The following is a 14,882-nucleotide window of genomic DNA, read 5'->3' on the forward strand; positions in this document are numbered from 1 at the left end:
GAGCTGCTTTCCAGCAGGTCCACCCCTAACCTATACTGGTGCCTGACATTCTTCTTCCCCAGGTGCAGGACCCTACACTTGTCCTTGTTGAACCTCATTAGGTTCTTCTCTGCCCAGCTCTCCAGCCTGTCTAGGTCACGCTGGATGGCAGCACGGCCCTCTGGGGTGTGTCAGCCACCCCTCCCAGTTTGGTATCATCAGCGAACTTGCTGAGGATACACTCTGTCCCCTCGTCCAGGTCACTGATGAATACGTTAAACAATACTGGTCCAAGTATTGACCCCTGGGGGACAGCACTGGTTACAGGCCTCCAACTCGACCCTGCTCCATTAATCACAACCCTGATTTCATCTCATCTGCCTTTGGATATCCACAAATTTGGGACGCACTGTAAATTGGATGTCAGGTACAGCATCCCTCTGCAGTCGCACCTCCAGCACTGATGCATCCCAGCCTTGCCGTGTGATGTGGATGGGACAAGTCTCCTACCAACGGGGCTTGCTGCTTGTGTCAGCCTCGAGCAGTTTAACGTCCTCAACCCAGCACTTTTCCCACTTTAATCTACCCTCAGGGAGAGGGCGGGTTATCGAAGGCAGACCCCTGCATGGACACGGCCATCCTGCTTCATGGACCTGGGCCAGCCCAGCCCAAACACGGGAGTATCAATGCTTGGCGGGACGAGAAAGCAGGGCAGATCGTCCCAGGCACCAGGAAGGGCATCGTTTTCTCTTCCCCCAGGCGGGGGGTTGCTCCTGATTTCTTCTCAGAGGCCTCACGCTCATACACAGCACCCTTCTCAGAGCAGCAAGAGCCACCAGAAGGTCTAGCCAGGAGGTGAGCAAGCATGAGCCTCATGGAGGGTACCAGGGCTGCCTCTAGGCATCTGCCGTGGTGCAGCATCTCACTCCAGGCTCTACACAGTATCTGGGCAAAGCTCTCTCTCTTCCTCTCTTTGCTGTCCTGTCTAAAATGGGCTGCCACAGAGACAGAGATTTCCAGGTATCTACTCCCTCTCTGCATTGATGAGCGCTTGGTATCTAAATCCCATGTGCTTGAAAACCCTGGCTTGAAAATCCTGGCTTGAAAATCCCGGCTTAAAAATCCCTAAATACCTTCATCCACGTATCTCTTGGAAAACCAGGGCTTCAGCGTCTCGTCTTACGGTCTCATAAGCACAGGTCACTGTGAGGCAGAGCTGCCCACCCAGAGAGAAATCACCTACCATATTTTAAAAAAAGTGAAACCAAATTCTCCCCCATCACCCTAAGCAGTTTAAAATCAGCACAGTTTATGGCCAACTCCAATAGGTCTTGATTTCGTGTAAGAAATCCAATAGCTCAGGGGTCCTGTTCAGAAATAGCACAGCTATTATCAAAGGGACCCCCTCAAGACTGGTGGTTCCCCAGTTATGAAATTTCCTCCCCACAGAAAAAAAGGGCAGCCTTTGTTTAAAAATGTGTCTGTAGCATTCAAAAACCAAAAACGGTTCACAGGAAGAGTAGAAGAGCCTTAAAATTAAAGTCTCTGCATAAATACTACGCAGTTCAGACCCTCTGTTTCTAATGTTGTTGATGGTCCTCCATTTTAATAACTGTAAACAGCAAAATCCTGCTGCCGCTGCAGACAGCATTGCTAAATGAATCACGTAGTTAATTCCTAGCAGGCATACAAATACCTTCAGGTACAGAAGACAAAAAACATTTTAAAGCCAGTACACAGCACAGCACCAGAAAGAGCTACATTTGCCCTTTATTAAACAAAAAAATAAATTAAAAAAGGATAAAAATTAGCCTGGCATTGATTGTGGAACAAAACTGTGCCTGATACAAACAGTTCAAAACAGTTTGATGACATCCACACTGCTACATAAAACAGGGGCAGAAACTGGTTAGGCAGGTTCACTCTTTTGGCCACGCGTCTTCTGCAGGTCCAGCTCATGTACCATTTGCCTAAGACATTTTTGTATGTTTTTATGGCCCTCAGATATTTTGGTGTGTTTTCTTCCCCCAGATAGTGGGAAATAACACAAAGGCCACCCTGCACCATCAGGATGCTTTTACTGCACGAAGCTGAGAGCACGGCTTGTGTTTCCAGGGCTGTGACACGAAGGCATGTGGGTAGACAAAGATGCAAAGCCCTTGGGATGGCAGGAGGGGGATCCAAGCTGAGTGGAGGCTGCTGGACACCCTGCCTGAGGACGCTCCCTGGCACGTATCCTTCCCCAGCTGGGTTAGCTGGCCTGAACCACAATTTTACCAGGAGTTTGTTAAGAATTAAACAGCATGGATGACAAGAGGCCACCGCTGCAGTCCGTACCTTGGCCTTGCTTTGTTAACAGATACAGACATAGCTGGCCACCGTTTCAGGAGCCCTACGCCAGCATCTTCTGCAGACTTACTGCTTTGTGTCTGTAGCTTTCTCCTTATGAGAAATTAATTTGCTTCTGAGCACAGCAGAGCTGTGCATCCATGAGCTCTCAAAACACACCTGTGGGCATAGAGACCTCCCTGGTGCTTGACCAACGGGCAGCGTGCATGAACGTGTGCCCTCGGAGGGGAAGCAGGAGGTAAAAGCACTCATGTGCGAGAGTGAAGAGTAACTCCACATAGCGATTTCGTGTTTCTCCCAAAGCTGGTGTGCCAGACAGCTAAATCAGAGCAGTGCACACGGATTCATGCGTCTGGGAGCCGAACAAACACGACGCACAATGTCTCAGCACAAATGCGTGACTGGCGCGCTTTGGTTTTAGCACAGTTAGGGAATGTACACATTTATACATGTACGTGTGAACCACAGGCATCTTTCAGAAGTAGATACAGACATGCTGAGAGAGCAAGACTGCCAATGCTGTAAGAGCTTGAGTGGAACTGCCAGGAGCTGGATCCCCTTGAAATGGACGGTTGTATGATGATCAACACACGCTGAAGATCTGTCTCTTGAAATAAAATATTCTTTCAAGAAGTTTGAAGTGTTAGCTTAAGTCCTCTTCTGAAAAGGAGCCTTTTTCCTAAATGCAACAAAACACAATGCAGCTAGTTGCCTGGTGCTGGCCACCAGGATCAGGTCCACCCCCTGTAAGGCACGCACCTGGGGGAGCTGTGGCTGTCGTTGGTGGGTCAGGCACTGTGGGATCACCATCACAAATAGATGGGAAGTACCTTCACTGAAGGCTTGCCTACACTACATTAGGAGAAGTTTGGTTATAGCTGATTCAGCTTTGAGCCTGCATCCTTGAAGGAGGCTGGCTGTGAAGGGCAGTTTACATGAATCATTGAATGTGTTGGGTTGGAAGGGACCTTTAAAGGTCAGCTAGTCCAACCCCCCTGCAGTAAGCAGGGACATCTTCAACTAGATCAGATTGCTCAGAGCCTCAGCAAGCCTGGCCTTGAATACCCTCCAGGGATGGAGCCTCCACCACCTCTCTGGGCAACCTGTTCCAGTGTCTCCCCACCCTCAGTGTAAAGAACTTCTTCCTAATGTCTAATCTAAACCTACCCTGCTCTAGTTTAAAACCATTGCGCCTCGTCCTATCGCTACGTGCCCTTGCAAACAGCCCCTCCTCAGCTTTCTTGTACTGGAAGGCTGCTATAAGGTCTCCCTGGAGTCTTCTCTTCTTCAGGCTGAACAACCCCAACTCTCTCAGCCTGTCCTCATAGCAGAGGTACTCCAGCCCTCGGATCATCTTTGTGGCCCTCCTCTGGACTTGCTCCAACATGTCCATGTCCTTCTTGTGCTGAGGGTTCCAGGGCTGGACACAGTACTCCAGGTGGGGTCTCACAAGAGCAGAGTAGAGGGGCAGAATCACCTCTCTGGATCTGCTGGACACAGTTCTTTTGATGCAGCCCAGGATGCGACTGGCCTTCTGGGCTGCGAGCACACATTGTTGGCTCATGTCCAGCTTTTCATCCACCAGTACCCCCAAGTCCTTTTCCACAGGGCTGCTCTCTATCACATCATCCCCCAGCCTGTATTGATAACGAGGATTGTCCTGACCCAAGTGCAGGACCTTGCACTTGGCCTTGTTGAACTTCATGAGGTTTGCATGGGCCCACCTCTCTAGTTTGTCCAGGTCCCTCTGGATGATATCCCGTCCCTCTGGCATGTCAACCACACCACTCAGCTTGGTGTCATAATAAGTGGGACACATCACTTTGGCTTCACCTCCTGTGGGCTGCACACATGCCACTAACCAAGCTAAGCAGAAGAAAGCCAGACCTATGTATGTCTGCACTTTCAGGCAGCAGGATACACAGCCCCTTAGTGACCTGACAGTGCTTAATTTTATGACCTTATTCTGCTAGGTCTCACTATGTGATATACAGGCACTTTCTACCCAAAAGAGCTTTTACAACCTAGCCCAGGTATCCCTGCATTGCACTGCAATCTCTAACTGTAGCTTGCCCGTACCGCAGGGTGTTTCTTTAGTAAGAGCAAGCACTGACAAACGTTAATAGTTTTTCTTAAGATGATGATGATTAAGGTAAGTTTCTTAATAAGATCCTGATTAAAGCAAGTTAAGCCAATTTTTCTCTTTCATCTTTAAGATAGGCAAATCACACCCTTCTGCTCTGATCCTGCAAAGAGACTCAAGAGCAAACTCCAGCTCAGCAGAGCTAAGGGGCTCTCTTCCTCCTCCTCCTCCTGCAGAGACATCTTGGCCCCAGCACTTGTTAGGGCTCCCACGCACAGACAGACGCCGCGGCAGCATCCATGCCCAGAGGTTACCCTCTTCTGAAGGCTTGCACGTGCAAAATGAGATAGCACGTTACAACTCAAAAGTTAAACTCCTCCAAGGCAAGCTGAGATGTCTCTTTCTTTCCCGATTAATAAAAACAATGATACACACAGTAGAGGGGAAGGCAAGGAGGGAGTTAACCGTGCCTGCTAGCTGTGGGCTGTGAAAAGCGCTGGCCTTTCCCCAGCGCTCAAACACTTCTCCAAACACAGAGGTGAAAGGGACAGTGCTCCCGTCTGCCCCTGTGAGACATCTCCTCGGGGATGTGTCAGGCTGCAGCCTTTGCCACCGCCCTTGGTCCTTCCTGGGAGGCGGCACAGGACGTGGCTTCTCCCCACTGCCGCCATGGCTGCCTCTGGTCTCTGCAGTGTCCTTGGTTAGCCAGCCGAGGGACTGCAGTCAGGTGGGGATCCCTCGCCCGTGCTGGCAGGGAAAGGCTTCTCTCAAGGATGAAGCCTCTGACCTGCAGCAGGGAGAGGCCCCATCTGTGCTTCACCACAGCAGCCAGCCCAGGCCTAAGCTGCACCCGTGAGAAGGGGCCCAGAGGAAGATGCAAAATGGCCCCTGATGCCCCATAGACCAGGCAGGCTTAAAAGGAGGGGCAACACTTTTATTAGGCTTCCAGCTGCCCGTTCCCTGCAGGGTGACCTACAGCTCAGCAAGGCCTTGGTGCAGCGAGGCCCATAGACCCCACGCACCAGAGGCACGGGGGCTACCGGCCACCACAAAATGGCACCCAGGGAGTATGGTGCAGTGAGCGACCAGCTTAAAACCCTGTAAACCCTGCCCGTGCTGGGCAGGCAGGCAGGTGGAGAGCCCATCTGGGGCGGGGGGGGAGGGCGGGGAAAAGCAAACCGAGACTTATCGCGTTAAAGGAAATGATGAAAAACTCGGTGTGAGAGCAAAATAGTAATGTTCGGCTTAAAACGTATTTTAGCGCTGGTTCCACTGGGGCTCGAACCCAGGACCTTCTGCGTGTAAAGCAGACGTGATAACCACTACACTATGGAACCGCCACGTTCAGCTGTCTTTGCCGCGCTGCCCTTATCGACGAGACGCCGTCTCGCCTCCCCGCCGCCCCGCCCACTCCGCGCGCCGCAGCCGCGTGGGCAGGCAGCCGTTGGGCGTGCGGGCCGCCAGCAGGGGGCTCCCCGCGCTCGCGCTCCCCGCCTCTCGGCGCCGGACGGCGGCGTTTCGGCCTGCGCGGCTCGGCCTGGGGCGGGGGGTAGACGAGACGTGTCTTTTTTGTTATCCGTTATTACGCCGGGCAAGCAAGAACCGCCTCCTTTCATCCGTTAGGTTTTACCGAGGACTTTGCGCTGCTCGCATTACCTCAGTCCTCACCATACCAAATCCTCACAACGGGAGTGGCTTGTCAAAGGTACAAATTAAGGCACCTGCGCAGTGTTGACAGGGCTGTGGTTAAAAGTAATGAACAAAAGCTATTATTTGGACTATAAAAGATAGGTTTGTTAATTTTCAGAAGCATGTGGTGCCTATAAGGAAAACAGTTTTATTGTTTGTAGCTAAATATCATAGTTGGCTTCACTCTTGAATAATATTTTGCAGGTGGTTTACTGTTACAAGGTAGAATACTGACTTTTTGTCATTAGAATGAATTTCATAAGGTTATGGTGAAATAGATGTGAAAAAAGCAATTTCCACAGACTTTGCTGCCCCCCTGCCATGTATGTGATGGCTGCTCGTAGTAGTTGGCAATTCCCAGTCTTTAAAAAACGATAAAAAATAATTTTTAAAAATCCCTTTACATACTGATCACTAGCGTGTGAGTCAAATCTGTGTACCCTCCTGATCTGGAGAGCCTGATTTAACCAAGAGGCACCTTTTGGGAACAGAGAGTCTGGTAGGCTTGAGGTTTCCGGGCATAGGTTTTGCACTTTCTGTGCAGCTTATGGTTCACCAGACCAATAAAATGCAGAACATGCTGTTATTAGGCAGCTTTTGCGCCCATTTCTTTTTCCTCATGTTTCTTTACTAAGATTTGGCAGAACCTGAGTGCTGTAGATAGGTATCATCTCTACAGGCTCTAAGTGGAGGCTGGAGCTAACTTGTGAGGGAGGTAGAGTGTGCAAATTAGGTCATTGGTCATTGCTTCCCAGAATAATCTGCATTCAGCTGATAATTTGGGGTATTTTCCTTTTTTAAAAAAATTGTTCTCATTTTGCAGAAGGTATCCTCATGCTTTCATAGTGTTCTGGTCTAGTTTCTTGGCCTTCAGGAGTTTGGAGGCTCTATAGCTGCCTGCCTTTCACATTTCTGATTTTGTGTTCTTTTTGGCAAGGATGCTGCTAGTTTTGATGTCTTTTATTTATTCATCATCTCACCCAGAATTGTTAGTGGGGGGAAGATTTCTTTTCCTGTTCACTGAAATTAACCTACTCCTCCTGATTTGTGAGAACAGATTTCTGTCATCTCACTGACTGAGACAGAGTTTAGAATTGTTCTGGACATTTATTTCTCTCTTCATTTCTTCTGTTCTTTTTATTCTTTCTGCTTGTGACTGGATGTCCAGGTCTCTCAGGCAGGCACTCGTCCACTAGCTAGTACTTAAAATACTTCCTTGGGTCACATGAAGATACTTCTTTGAGCTTGGAAGTGTAAGAGGAGGGGAACCACAGCCAGGTCTCAGAGAAGGACCATATTCTCTTTGACTATGATTATCTTCAGTCTTTCTGAAAAATACCGGTTACATCACTTTGTAGTGGGTGATTCTGAGAAATAGGCCTGAAGCAGAATTTGAATTATGTATGTGGAGTGCCTGCATGGAGGCTTGCTCAGGAGATTAATGTTTCCAAAGTATTTGAAAAACAGAATACGTGCTACTACATCAGGAAGGGTTGCTTGTAAAGGGATGTCCCGATTTCTGCACTAGCAACGTAACTGGGGTTTTTTCTTGTCATGCTAGGCTGCTCAACAACATATTGTCAGAATTTTTTTAACTACTTTCTTTTTCAGCTGTTGATGCTTGCTAAAACCCTTGTCAGCATCTTAAATTGTGCGTGTGATGCATGACTGATGAACAAAAAAGCAGTAGTATATGTGTCCTTGTTGGTCAGACTGGTATGTTCTCTTTGCCCTGTGGAGAAAGGAGAATGGTCTTGTTTGGTACAGCCTACGTCCTTGGACTTGAACAGGAAAGGTTAATTTGGAAAGCACATTTGTATTTCCTCAAGTTGCATGTTATTGTGATCCCCAAACGTAACTGGAGAGGTGGCTCAGTCCAGCAAGACTGACTCTTGATCAGGTTGCTTGGTCACATCAGACCACTGAGACAGAGGACGAACAAATTCCATGAATAACAAAAGAAAACTCACAGTGGAGGCTTTATGCCCTACAGAACCTAACAGCTAAGGGTTTGATCCCTCTACCATTGATCTTAGATGAAAAGTTTCTGATGGATTTTTTGGCCATTGGAACAAACCTTCTAGCCTCTCATTATGCAGAGATCTTGGTAAATGCCAATATAGATGAATTTATCAGGTACAGTAAATGTTTTATAAATAACATGTATCCCCAGAGTGCAGTGGAAAGAGGTTATGATGTATTTTTGCTTGCATGCATTTTGGCAGAACAGCGTGATCATACATAAATGATTAGCTACTGTAACTCTGATCAGGGAAAGTGCATCCTGCCAGAAAAACAAACATCAAAACTCTTCTGGGTCATGCAGAATTATCACGCCTGGTATGTATTCCATTTACTGTCTCGTCTCACAGGAGAGGAACAGCTTTGAAAGTGGAAACTTGTGTCTGGGACTCCAGAACCTCAAAGAACTAGCTCAGTCAGTCAAACCAGTGCATTCACACAGTGCCTTCTGCTTTGCTGGTTTGGCACTTTAAATATCTTTTGCACATTAATAAATGTATCTGTTCTGTCACACTAAGGACAGTTATCTGTCCAAAAAGATGATTTGATCACTCTGTCACAGTGGTGGTTGATGCCTTTAGAACTATCACCAGACTAACGGCAACAATTTCTTGAAAATACCATGTTGCAGTATTATTAGACCTTGGGGGCAGGGGCAGGAGGGTGAAGATGTTGCTTTGTTTGTCTCTGTTCTCAGAAATCTTTTGCTCCTACCAGTCCTGGTGGGACTCCATCACATGGAGAGGCTGCAGAGAAAAGGGGGCAGCGATCCCCATCTTGTGCCCATCCATGTGGAGCTGCCTCCCACCACAGCATGCTTTGTGGTCCTCTGTGGTCCTCTTCGGACCCACAAGCACCCCCCTGCTGACCCCACAGAAGTGGCTGCTGTGCTCAGTTCCATCATTGCACAGCAGCAAACAGCCCCTCCTGGCTTTCAGAGAAGGGTGGAAGGACAGACTGGGGGTAAAGGTGGTGTATAGGTGCCAAGGACTGGGCTCAAGAGTATAATGGTAATATTACAATACCATGCTTCTACTGACATATGATATTTTTGAGTGGTTTGTTGTTGTATGTGTTCAAAATCGCAGTGTGCCCACGCTATTGAAATAATGCCCTATGCCAGAGGCGGCAGATTCCTCAGGGGCTGTTGTGCTAGCAGTGGGTAATAACAAATCGCCTTGGGTGTGACAGCTCTGCCCTTCCCTGGGCATCTGTGCAGTCAACTGACAGCCTGTGTGTCCTGGTTTGAGTACACTGTGGCCAGCATGGTGAGGAGCTGGGTCAGAGGTGCCAGGGGTCACGGTTTGATTTCAAAGCATGCAGTGCCACGGCTTCCTGACTGCACAGAGGAGCAATGCTGCAGTGTTCTCAGCTTGTCCGATCCCTTTCCAGTAGTCGAACGAGGAGCAGACAAGCCAAACCATGAACCGAGTCCGCTGAATTCCAGTCACACATTTGTGGGGAGAACATGTGCATGCACGTGAAGAAATGAAATTGAAATGTACAGGCATTACAGCAGTGCTTCTGTGGAAAAAATGAGTGCTTCATACTTTTTCCATTATCTGGGTATGACAGTGTTTTGGAGAACACCTATATCGCTAATATGCAGATACAATGTCTCATAGTAAATTCAGTATTTCTTCCCTTAAGGGCTTTCATAAGCATGCCAGTTACATCAGAGAACCAAATACCTGGACAGCCCTTAGGTTTTTTTCCAGTGTGCTAGATCTGCTAAAATGCAAATCATTGCCTCAACACAGCAGAAAGGCCATTCCTCTTGAAAGAGATCATGTGACTTCCGATGCAAAGCAGATAACTTCAGCCCATCCCTTTCTCTGCCTGAGATTCAGGAGGCATGGTGACAAAACAGCTCTTCAACAGCACACGTACAGTGCAGCTGGAGGGCTGCAGCCATGAGCTTTCACATCAGGCTGGACGATGAAAACGGCATTTTCCCCTGACTGTTTCTGAAGAGCAGTGCTCAAGAAATTTCCTCTCGGGAAGCTGTATAAATAGGTGGAGAGCAAGTGCATTGCAGCTCCTGAGCTCCAGAGCCCCAGAGAGAATTGGAGCACCTGTTCTGCAGAGCTGCACCCCTCATTGTGCAGTTCTGCTTCCAAAAAGGGGCTGCTTTCTCTTAAAAAAAGAATCTTCTAAAGATACTCTTGTGGAAAAAATCTCGGTATTGCTGAAGCAGAAAGAAAAAGCAGGTAATATCTTTGCGTGGGGTATATATATATATATATATATATATATTTAGTTCGCTTTTAAAGAGCAAGTTTACTTCATCCTAAGTCTGTGCAGGGAATAACAGATCTGTGTGGGACTATTTATGATTTTACCCTGAGAAAAATCGGTGTGCTTCAAGTTATAAAGTTTGACCTGGACTGGATCAGTTATCCAGAACTTCTTAGTACAGATGAGATCGAATAGCTTTGAGACTACTATTTATTTTAGGAAAAAAGTATTCTTGCAATGATAATTTTGAACCTTTTTCTGATGCTTAACTTAAACTTTATTAAAACCAATATCAATTTCAGCTGAAGCATGAATTTCATTTTTAAACTGGCTCAGGTTTCAACACATATTTACTTTATCCTAGAGCTTTGCTTTTTCACCACTTTCCCCCTTCAAGTAAGGAGAATTAAATGGGATGTCATTAAGACCCTGCTCATTAACTGCAAGATAGTGCGTGATTCAGAATTTCCTTTTCCTCCAGGATAATAAGCTACAACAGTTGTTGACTTTTATGCTCCAGTTGGGTCCAGTCTACCAGAGCTAACTTTGCTTCAGGATTTTTAGTTTTATCCTTGCTTCCTGAAGGAATCCCCCTAGAGGCATTTAACATTTCTGGAAAGTGATATGATGGCTTGGCTTATACTTCAGGGTGATCTGCACCCCATTTCTGCACTTGTATTTGCTACTCCCCTTTTTCTTAAAAAACATTGTCCCCAAAGTCATCTTGCTGCACAAAAAATGAGGCTACTTGCTGTATTTGTTTATTTTCTGCACAAAGTAAGTGTAAAAGTTTTGTGTAAATGTATCCTTTATTGATTGTAAGTAGCATGAACTGGCTTTTTCCTATAATTTTTCTACAGATCCTCTTTTGGATTTGCATGCAGTTCCTCAACTCAACGATTGCTTGAACAATCTCTGCATGTTCACACCTTTGCAGCTTTTGCTTTAATTTCTTTTTCCAGTGCATTTTTGTGCTCAGGAATATGAGTCCACTTTAATGAGATGGTCCGTCTTTATCCTGCTCTCTTTCAGGCTTTGTTGGCTTTCCGATGTCTTCCTTCATCCATTCCCTATTGATTCCTGGCCCAAACACTCAGATCTATCAACACAGCCATTGCTAGAACTGATTCTATCAGTTCTATATTGAGCTTAGCCATGCTTCTCTGAGCAGGCTGAAGAAATTGTCTGTAAACAAAAAGGCTTTCTCATTTCTTTCTTTCACATATATAATCACTGAAAGACGCTTAATAGAAATGTCAGTTTGTCCCATGGATGTAAAATAACAGAGACCTAAACACATACTGCTTTGCCTATGTTTGGTGTTTTCATATCAGCCCCTTGGCAGACCAAATGCAGCACTGGTGTCAAAATTACAGCTCTTGTGTGCCATAGCTAGGTTCTCTTTCACTCTGTTAGTTGACTGTGGCTGCTTCATCCCACTTTCTGCGGGGTGGGTCATTTAGCTAATGAAATCTTTAACTCATCTCTAGATTCCCATCCTTGACAATCCCAACTCTGGCAACAAGACAGCTTTAAGGAGTTGTCCTTCTGCAGGTACTAACCTGGGTGTTGTGATTTGATGTCTAGGTTCTCTTCTCTAGGGTATTTTGCTCTTTACTGCTTCATTCCCTCAGCAATGCACAGAAGCAAATCCATCGTAAACCCATGTTATAGCATCTATTTCTCAGTTCTCTGCAGTCCTCATTTCCAAAGGAAAACAACTCAGCAGAAAGTCTGAGAGTCACAAAAAATAAAAAATTGATAGCAAGAAGACATCGAAGGAAAGCCCCTGTCATTGGAAGCATCCACCCATCCATCCATCTGATCTTTATTGAGAAGAATGTCCCTATCTCATCACCTCTCCAACCAAAAGTACCTTCTAAAACATGTTATGGGAGGAGATCATAACTATTTGTTCACAAATACGCTTGAGAAAGGGGGAAGGAGGGAGAAAGAAGGGGAAGGAGGAACGTTGATGGAGATAGCCATTGCAACAACTTGTAGGGGAAATAGCTTAATTGCAGAAATTCCGTCCCAACAAAAATAAAGGGAGGAGCCTTTCATTCGTTGTTTATCAAAGGTAAGACACAAATGGAACAAAGACAGATTAAGAAGTTAAAGCCTAGTGGCTCTTACTCGTATGGCTTCCATATCCTCAGGCTTGACCTAGCTTATACTTGTCTGCCAGTAGCACAGCTTGTCTAATTTTAAAAGATAAGGTATGCTTGAAAGGATGGCTCTCTGCCTAAAGGACCTGCAGCCTGATTTCATTAAAAGTCAGCTATAAATCTTTACAAGATTTCCATTATTCTTGAAGCAGCCTGGTCTTTACCTGGCTGAAAAACTGGAGGTATGATTGATTCTGGGCAGCACCTATTACATCCGGATCAAATGGTGCTAATTCATTTTCTCTGTAAATCAGATTCTCGACAGCTCAGGTTCTGAAACCTAAATTTCTGAGCAATGGCTGCAATGTAACCTTCAGTGACTCCTACCCACAAAAAGAGCAGCATGTGCTGCTCTGGCTAAGCTTGATGCATGTCTATTGGCATGGTTGGAATGACATTTTATTTTGCTTCAGTGGATGGGCTGTGCATTCCGTGCCTGTCCATCACAAAATTGCCTTTTTGCTGAACTGAGAGAAGTGTAGCAATTTCTTGGAGTTATATCTAAAAATGGGAGAGATCACTGGCCTGTACAAACTGAATTACTGCCCGCTTTTTAGTGAACATGACAGATTCTCTCCTAAGGGTAAACCAGTGGAATAGTATCCAGAATGCTAACACAGCATTATGTCCTAAATTCTCATCCAGCTACCTTGTATCTCTGAGCCTTTTTCAATACCTTGGTAAAAGCCCAGCTTTCCATTTCCTCAGCCAACATTTGGGGGAATTTTGTAACGGCAAATGATTCTTCACCAGACATTGCTACGCTGCATAGTAAATAGCTCACAGAAATGACTCTAAGGTTTTAAATGCTTGGTTTTCAACCTTCTTCCCCATGGAAGGCCCTCATGGCCTTTGACTGGTATTTTTCTATGTCTTTGCCCAGGAAGGCAGGGTTTGGCATGGAGCGTGAGTTGGCTTTAACCAGCATACTTGGGAGGCTGGAGGGGAAAGAATTCTTCTTTTGGAGCTTCCTTTCCACTTGTTCATGATTCTTTAATCAGACAAGAAGGGCAGAAAGTGAATTTTCTGGGCCTGGGTGGAGACCCTACTTGCTGGAGTGTTCAATAGGTGTGGTTGGTCTGGAGTCTGGACATGCAGGTTGGTGGCCAGAGTGGCTCTGTAACCACCTGAGAAACCATGAGGAAATAGGGTAATAGTTTAAATGGTCACTATGGCCTTTTTAGGTTGCAGATATTTGGGACTGAAGGTGATAATTATTCCCCCGGACTAACTCTTTGATGTCCAGATTTGGCCTTTTTAAGAGGTTTAATGATAGGATATATTTGTGAAAGTTTTCCTCCAAGCTTTGAGTGTATGTTTCAGGCTTCATTTACTGCTATCACCATAAAATTTCTGTCCCTGTGTCCCATCTTTTTTGTTTCTTTGCTTAAGAAGGTGCTAGAAGTGTATGAATTTAGAGGTGGGTGGAGGGAAGAGTAGGGATGACTGGGAGGAAAGCTTAAGTCATTGAAAGTAGCGTGCGATAGTGATTCAGATCCCCATTTCTTGGGTCAGCCCATTGTTTGCTATGGCTTGGGTTGAGTCCTGAGAGGTGTGATGGTTCTGTCTGGGGCTTCTGTTGGCCACTTGCTGGGCATGTGCTGACCTGACCTTTAATGAAGATAGTCTTGCTACAATAGGACTTAGATTGTAAGCCCTATTTAGCTCTTAGTCCTATTCTTCAGATCACAATTCAAGTTGTGGCTGGTTGGTTTGAGATGGACTAATGAAGACTTGAGATTCTCCTAAGAGGGCAAATGAGGAGATGCTATTCAGGAAAACAACAACTGTTTGGACAGAAGACAAATTTGAGCTATTAGCAATATCAGTGCTGTATTTGATGCTGTTAGAGACACTGATTGACTCAAAATTAATGTAATAGCACTTATTTGGATTTCATGATATCTTCTTCAGAGGGAAGAAAAGCAGTCCATTGCAGGGAAAAAAACCTAAAATCCCTCTTTCTTGAAATTTGTGTTTTCCTCTCTCTCTTATTCTCCTGTTATTTTTACTTCTGCTAGTAAAGCCAAAGGAAAAATAGTTAAGCATCCATTTTATGCTCATGAATTTCTTCTTTGCTTTAAAACTCAAGTTAAAAAGAATATCTATGAAAAAAAAAAAGATCGAATGCAATAATATAGATGTTTCAGACGTGCTAGAGAGGAACATGTAACCCTGGAGACAGGGAGAGAGTCTTCATGGGTCAGTGTGATCGTATCAAAAATCTTTAGCTGAAACAAAGATCAGTTTCTCTAAGAGCGTCAGTGACTTTCTTGTTACTTAGAAATTGACCCATTTTGTGTCTCAGGGAAATTGTATTCATTTGAACTTGTTGATTAGGAAGTATACTGTGT

The 14,882-nt window shown here is 45.7% G+C and overlaps 1 protein-coding gene and 1 non-coding gene across 2 annotated transcripts in view; one reads left to right on the top strand and one right to left on the bottom strand.

Moving 5' to 3' along the window:
• Window positions 1–5,675: 5,675 nt before the first annotated feature.
• Window positions 5,676–5,748, bottom strand: TRNAV-UAC (transfer RNA valine (anticodon UAC)). Its single transcript has one exon. It is a non-coding gene; the product is annotated as a tRNA-Val (tRNA).
• Window positions 5,749–9,961: 4,213 nt separating this feature from the next.
• PPEF1 (protein phosphatase with EF-hand domain 1) overlaps window positions 9,962–14,882 on the top strand; it is a 37,143-nt gene continuing 32,222 nt past the window's right edge. Inside the window, exon 1 of the mRNA XM_063342616.1 lies at window positions 9,962–10,332. The gene's annotated coding sequence lies outside the window, so the exon portion shown is untranslated. The remainder of the gene's footprint in view (window positions 10,333–14,882) is intronic.

The sequence above is a fragment of the Chroicocephalus ridibundus genome, chromosome 1 (genome assembly GCF_963924245.1).
Source record: "Chroicocephalus ridibundus chromosome 1, bChrRid1.1, whole genome shotgun sequence".
Lineage (NCBI taxonomy): Eukaryota > Metazoa > Chordata > Aves > Charadriiformes > Laridae > Chroicocephalus > Chroicocephalus ridibundus.